This window comes from Ceratotherium simum, chromosome 1, assembly GCF_057802395.1.
Source record: "Ceratotherium simum simum isolate JZ-2026a chromosome 1, ASM5780239v1, whole genome shotgun sequence".
NCBI lineage: Eukaryota > Metazoa > Chordata > Mammalia > Perissodactyla > Rhinocerotidae > Ceratotherium > Ceratotherium simum.
The window spans coordinates 34,832,120-34,838,658 of NC_141900.1; the positions used below are offsets into that span (position 1 = coordinate 34,832,120).

Consider the following 6,539-nt stretch of genomic DNA (forward strand, 5'->3'; position numbering starts at 1 on the left):
ATATCTTGGAGGTTTTCAGGAAGTAATTGAACACGGAGTAAATTAGTCTGGAAGTTTGGTCTAGAGTCTGGACTACAATATTCTTGTGCAAGATATTTAGTATAAGCAAGGCATTATCTAAAAATGTAATTTTTAATTAAGAAAAAATTAGATAGTACACATATAAAATATACATATTTCATACTCATCTCAAAATGTCACAATCCTCCAATTATTGTCATTCATTTTTAATTATATCTTAATATATAGTATTTATATAAGGAATAATAGAAAGCATTTTTAAAGTTTAAAGCATAATAAGACTATAATATTACCACTGCCCTTTAACAGGCACAGCTTTGTTTTTTCACTAAAATATATTCCCCAAGAAAGTGGTTTTAAATAAAAGAGATATTCAAACCTACCAAAGAGAAAACTATTTTTTTCATTGTGCTTCAAAGATCTTGGGCAGTAATAAGTCAAACTTTTTCCTATCACAATCCATAATGCCCCTTCTACTCATGACTCCTTTTATAACGCAAAAGAGAAGGGAAAAAACCCCTAAATTTCAGCAAGTAAAAGAGAAACGTGTAAGATGCGAGTAGATGCAGGAATTTCCAGTCTGGAGAACAGATACAGGCATCATGAGGTTGGAATTGATGTGGTCACACCCCGGAGGTCATAGAAAACCACTTCACCTGGGGAACATCTTGAGTAAAGAACAAATGAAACCTTAGAGTGTTTAATAGGAGTATCAAGAAGAAGTAAGAAGTAAGGACACTCTGAAGTCACAGCCTCAGGGAGACAGTTGACAAGAGTAATTTACCTAACACTTTGGAACCTCTGGAGTCTCTATCTAATAATTATCTCTCTGCATTCCCTTCCCTTCATTTATCCACCTCCTCTCCATTCATTCTCTTTAATTCTAGAAATGTGCTTCCACAGTTTTGTTCCCTGACTTCTTAATTTTTCTGAGTCTGTCTCTACAATTGGAGCCCCCACACACACATTAATGCCGAATTTATATTTTCTTTCTTCTTTACCGTGCCTATAATCCTCTTCTTATGGAACTATATTGTGAAACTCAAGGAGAATATTAAATATTGATTGTACTTTTTAGAATAACATTTCAGGGCTGGCCCGGTGGCGTAGTGGTTAAGTGCGTGTGATCCGCTGCTGGCGGCCCGGTTCTGTTCTTGGGCGAGCACCGATGTACCGCTTGTCAGCCCTTGCTCTGGCAGCATCCCATATAAAGTGGAGGGAGATGGGCACAGACGTTAGCCCAGGGCCAGTCTTCCTCAGCAAAAAGAGGAGGATTGGCATGGATGTTAGCTCAGGGCTGGTCTTCCTCACGCAAAACAAAACAAATATATATATTTAAAAAAAAAGAATAAAATTTCATTTCTTTTCATCATAAAATTCAGATAAAATATCACCTCTAGTTTCTTTTTAGAATTTCTAATTAAATTAATTTGTCTTTCACTTTTGTTCAACTACCATTATATAGTGTAGTGACCTGCCATAGAAAAAGTTTCCCCAATTGGATGTATACTTAGCAAAATATACTTTGGGTATAATTAAATCTCATGGCAAGAATGCGTCCAGGAACTTTATCAGTTTTAGATACCTTTCTATATAAATTATCTATGAAATTTTTATCTAATCTTTGGAGTCACAGAAACAAATTTGGTAGAAAAAAATAGCTATAACTGATATTATGTTAAATCTCTCAAATTTATTTTTCTTTTTTCACTAACGGGACTTTCTCTTTTTAATTAACATAAACACGTGACTTCAAACAGCATGCACCAAAAAGTCATTGGAGCATTTCTCACGTTTATACTACCAGCAAATCATTTAAGAAAACTCAACACCTAAAATTAGGATGTTATTAGGAAAAGTCATTATTTAATAGTGTGTTTCTTTCTTTGGCACTATCAAAAGCTCCTTTCAGAGGTAAGTGACAATGCTTGGTTCACACAACAGACATCAGCTGATTAGACTACCAAGTTAGGCCGCACAATGACCTTATTAACTGAAAGTCATTGCAAGTAGCAGCAGGGATTTATCATGGCAGAGGATGGACTCTATATGGCTCAAAAGACACACTGAATCTGGGAAAAATGCCCCTTAGTATTGTATAATGGTGATGTGTGATGGCTAATGATACAATATTTATTTATGTCTTATTGTTCTGATAGGAATGCATATCCAAAGGGTGGACAGGATCAATTATTGAGTGTTAAAGATTAAGACTGCAGGGGCCAGCCCGGTGGCGCAAGTGGTTAAGTGCGTGTGCTCCACTGCGGCAGCCCGGGGTTCGCCAGTTCGGGTCCCCGGCGCGCACCAACACACCGCTTGGCAAGCCATGCTGTGGCAGCATCCCATATAAAGTAGAGGAAGATGGGCACAGATGTTAGCCCAGGGCCAGTCTTCCTCAGCAAAAAAAGAGGAGGATTGGCAGATGTTAGCACAGGGCTGATCTTCCTCACAAAAAAAAAAAAAAAATAAGACTGCAAGTATAAATCTTCTAGAAAATGGGATTTTCCCCCAATCTCAAAACACTTGGAAAAAGGCACTTTGTCATCATGATCTGAGCAAAGAATGCCAAAACAAAAGCAACATTCAGCTTTTCTATCTAAACAAACCGCCCTCTAGCATATATGTTATGTATGCATATGTGCTGCGTGTGCATATGTGTGTATAGTCCTGCATCCTGTTCTTGTTCCTTAACTGTTTATATCTGGATCTGGGAGCTTCTTCGAATTAGCTCATAAAGAGCTGTTTCACTCTTTGTAATGACTCTGTAGCAGCCCACAGCATGGATTTTACATAATTTATTTAGCCTGCCATGTACTGTAGACATTACGTTATTTCCATTATTATGAGATTACATTACACAAGTTTATTAGTAACAACAGTCCTAGATGTAGAAGTTCTAAGTCAAAGGTTATGGCTCTTCTGATAGAATTTGTCAAACTGCCATCCAACAAAAAATATATGAAAAGATATTTCCCTAAACCTCATCAAGAGTATAAACAAATGTTTTGATGTCCAATAAGTACTTAGGTAAAAATGGTGTCTGCTTGTCATTTTAATTTACATTTTCCTTAAGAGTGAATTGAACATCTTTTTATATATTGTCTTTTTATGTCTATTCTTTTCTTTCTCTTTGTCTATTTTATTCTTTTTATGTCTATTCTTATGTCTATCCTATTTTTCCATAGGTTACTAGAATTTTAAAAAATTTTCTTATTAATCTTCCTTATATATAAATAACTGAACATTTGGTCTCAGACACACAATTCAAATTTTCCGTGCTGTGGTTTGCCTTTTGACTCTATTTATCACGTATATTTCAGCTGTATTGAAGCATAATTTACATACAATAAAATGGACCCATTTTTAATGTACAGTTTTACATATTATACCATGTGATACAGAATGTTTGTCACCCAAATAGTGTTATTTACATTTTCCATCATTTCCTATCCATCTTCCCAAGCAAACATTGATCTGATTTCTATAACTATAGATTAGTTTTCTTGTACTAAAACTCTATATAAATGGATAGTGTGTACTCTTTTTACATGGCTTCTTTTGCTTAGCATAATGTTTTCGAGTTTGTCTATATTATATCTATAGCGCATTCTTTTTTATTCCAGAGGAGTATTATATTGCATGAATATACAAAATTTGCTTATTAACTCATCAGTTGATGGACATTTGATTTGGGTTGTTTCCAGTTTTGATCTAATATAAATAAACTTCTTTACAAGTCTTTATGTGACCATTGTTGTTATGTTTTCATTTTTTCATATGGCCATGTTTAACCTTATAAGAAAATACCAAACTGATTTCCAAAGTGGTTGGAGTATTTTACTCTCTCGCCAGCAATATATGAGAGTTCCAGTTGCCTGACATTTTGTCAATCTTTTACTTTTAGCCATTCAAGTTGATGTGTAGTGGTATCTCATTGTCGTTTTACTTTGAAATGCCTGATGAATAATGATATTGAATATATTTTAATATGCTTATTTTCCAGTGATTTATGAGGATATTGCTCAAAACTTTCATGGTTTTTGTCTGTTGGGTTGTCTTTATTTTACTGAGCTTTGAGAATTCTTTCTGTATTATGAATGCAAGCTTTTTGTCAGCACACATACACACAAATAATTTTCACCCAGTCTGACGTGTCTTTTTATTTCCCTAACACTTTTTTTCGTTTTTTGTGAGGAAGATTAGCCCTGAGCTAATATCCATTGCCAATCCTCCTCTTTTGGCTGAGGAAGACTGGCCCTGGGCTAACGTCCATGCCCATCTTCCTCCACTTTATATGGGACACCACTACAGCATGGCTTGATAAGCAGTGCATAGGTCCAGACCGAATCCGCGAACCCTGGGCCGCCGACCCGTAGCACATAAACTTAACCACTACACCACCAGGCCAGCCCCTCCCCTAACCCTTTTTTAAACACCAAACGTTAAATTCCTAATATTGAAGAAATCTGATTAATCAATATTTTTCTTTTATGTTCTGTGCTTTGTGTCACATCCAAAAAAGTTTTGCATCCCCAAATTCTTGAAAAATTTATCCTGTGTTTTGCTTTAGCTTTTTTATAGTTTTAGATTTTACATTTAGGTCTACAGTCTCTTTTTAAATAATATTCATGTCATTGTGAGTTGAGGGAGATGTCCATTTTTGTCTATAAATTCTAATTGTTACAGCATCATTTCTTGCAAAGATTATTTTCCCTTTTTGAATTACCTTGGCACTCTTATTAAAAATAAATTTACCATGTATTTGTGGGTCTATTTCTAGATTCTCCATTCAATTCCATTGATCTGTATATAAGGTCTTACACAAGTACTATGCTATCTTGACTACTGTAGCTTTATACCAAGCCTTGGAATAGTGTAAGTCTTCCTATTGCTTTTCAAATATGTTCTGGCTATTCTAGTGTATTCTAAAATATACGTTTTTAGAATTAGCTTATCAATGTCTTAAAATACAAAGATTTTGGATGAAATTACATTGACTCTATTGATCAATTTGAGAATAAGAGACATTTTAATATTGTGATTGTCACTCTATAAGTGTGGTATATTTATTTACTTATTTACATCTCTTAAAATTAATCTCATCTGTATTTTATACTTTTCCAGGAACAGGTCTTGTACATGCTTTGTTGTATTTAGCTCTAAGTATTTCATGTGTTTGGTTGCCATTATAATTGGTATTTTTAAATTTTTCTTTTCCAGCTGTATGCTGATAACATATAGAAATAGAGTTGCTCAAGCCACCTTAGTCCTCAGAGGTATCCAGATTCCTTCAGGTTCCCTATGTACATGCTCATGGAGCTTCCAATAAATATAGTTTTACTTCTTTCTCGTCTGTGTAACTTTTATTTCTTTTTCATGACATATTGCACTGGCTAGGACCATAAGTATAATGTTGAATAAAAGTGGTAAGAGGTGACATCTGTGCTTTTGTCTTGATTTTGGAGGAAAAGTGTTTAGTCTTTCAACACTCAGCGTAATTTAACCCTAGGTTTTTGACGATGTATTTTATCAAGTTAAATAGAACTATATTCCTCTACTAAAATATGACATCTTCATCATTTACTAAATTTGTATATGTATGTGGACATATTTCTGCACTCAATTTATTGATTTTACTTTCTATTTGTGTACAATTACCTCATTTTAGTTACTCTGGCTTTTATAATTAATGACTGTTATAAATAGACTAATTCATTATTCCCCCTGCCTGACCCCAATTTTCTGGCTATTCTTACTTATCATTTTTAATATATGAACTTTAATCAGCTTCCCTAGATATTTAGAAATTTTATTGTTATTTTTATTGGGATTTGGGAATTTTGATAATTTATAGATTAATTTAGATAATATTCATTATTACGATTATGAGTCTTTCTATCCAAAAGCATTTTTTCCAAGTCACCTTTTGTGCTCCTCAATAGCATTTCAAAGCCCTGAATAGAGAGCTTGTCAGTTTATTGTTAGACTTTTTCTTATGTTTTGTATCTTTTAAAAACTTTTTCCTTGTAAATAAGAATCTTTCTTCTATGACATCTTCCTGAAGTGTCTGATTCTTTTACTAGGAAAGGAATTCCTTTACGTGGCAAGGCCCTGCCTGCCTTTACTAGGTTGCTGATGTCTAACATTAAACTATTTGATATGTAAACACCAGGAGGCACTCCACTGAATTTCTTGATGTCAAAACATAGTCCAGATGGCATTTTCTACTTCTAAATTCAATAATTTAGAACATTAATGTGTCCCCTGATAAAAACATTCTCCTTTGGGAATCAAGATTGCTAAGACAGCAAAGAGCAGAGTTATGACGACAGAAGACAAAAATTCTGCACTTGAGTGATTAGGTGACACAAGGAGGAGGCCACTTCCACTTCCACCCCTGAGTGCCAGGATATGTGTATTTTGGTCAATAGGTGAAAATTCATTTTGTTCCTGCAGAAGGGTACTCAACTCCTCGGGAAATTGTCTTCTAGCCCACACTGTAAAGCAGGCTTCAGTGA

At 34.5% G+C, this 6,539-nt stretch overlaps 1 long non-coding RNA gene across 1 annotated transcript in view; it reads left to right on the plus strand.

Annotated features, from left to right (window-relative positions):
- Window positions 1–5,368, plus strand: part of LOC147918174 (uncharacterized) — a 256,706-nt gene extending 251,338 nt beyond the window's left edge. The window contains exon 3 of the long non-coding RNA XR_015553100.1: window positions 5,242–5,368. This is a non-coding gene — a long non-coding RNA (uncharacterized LOC147918174). The remainder of the gene's footprint in view (window positions 1–5,241) is intronic.
- The last annotated feature ends 1,171 nt before the right edge of the window (window positions 5,369–6,539 follow it).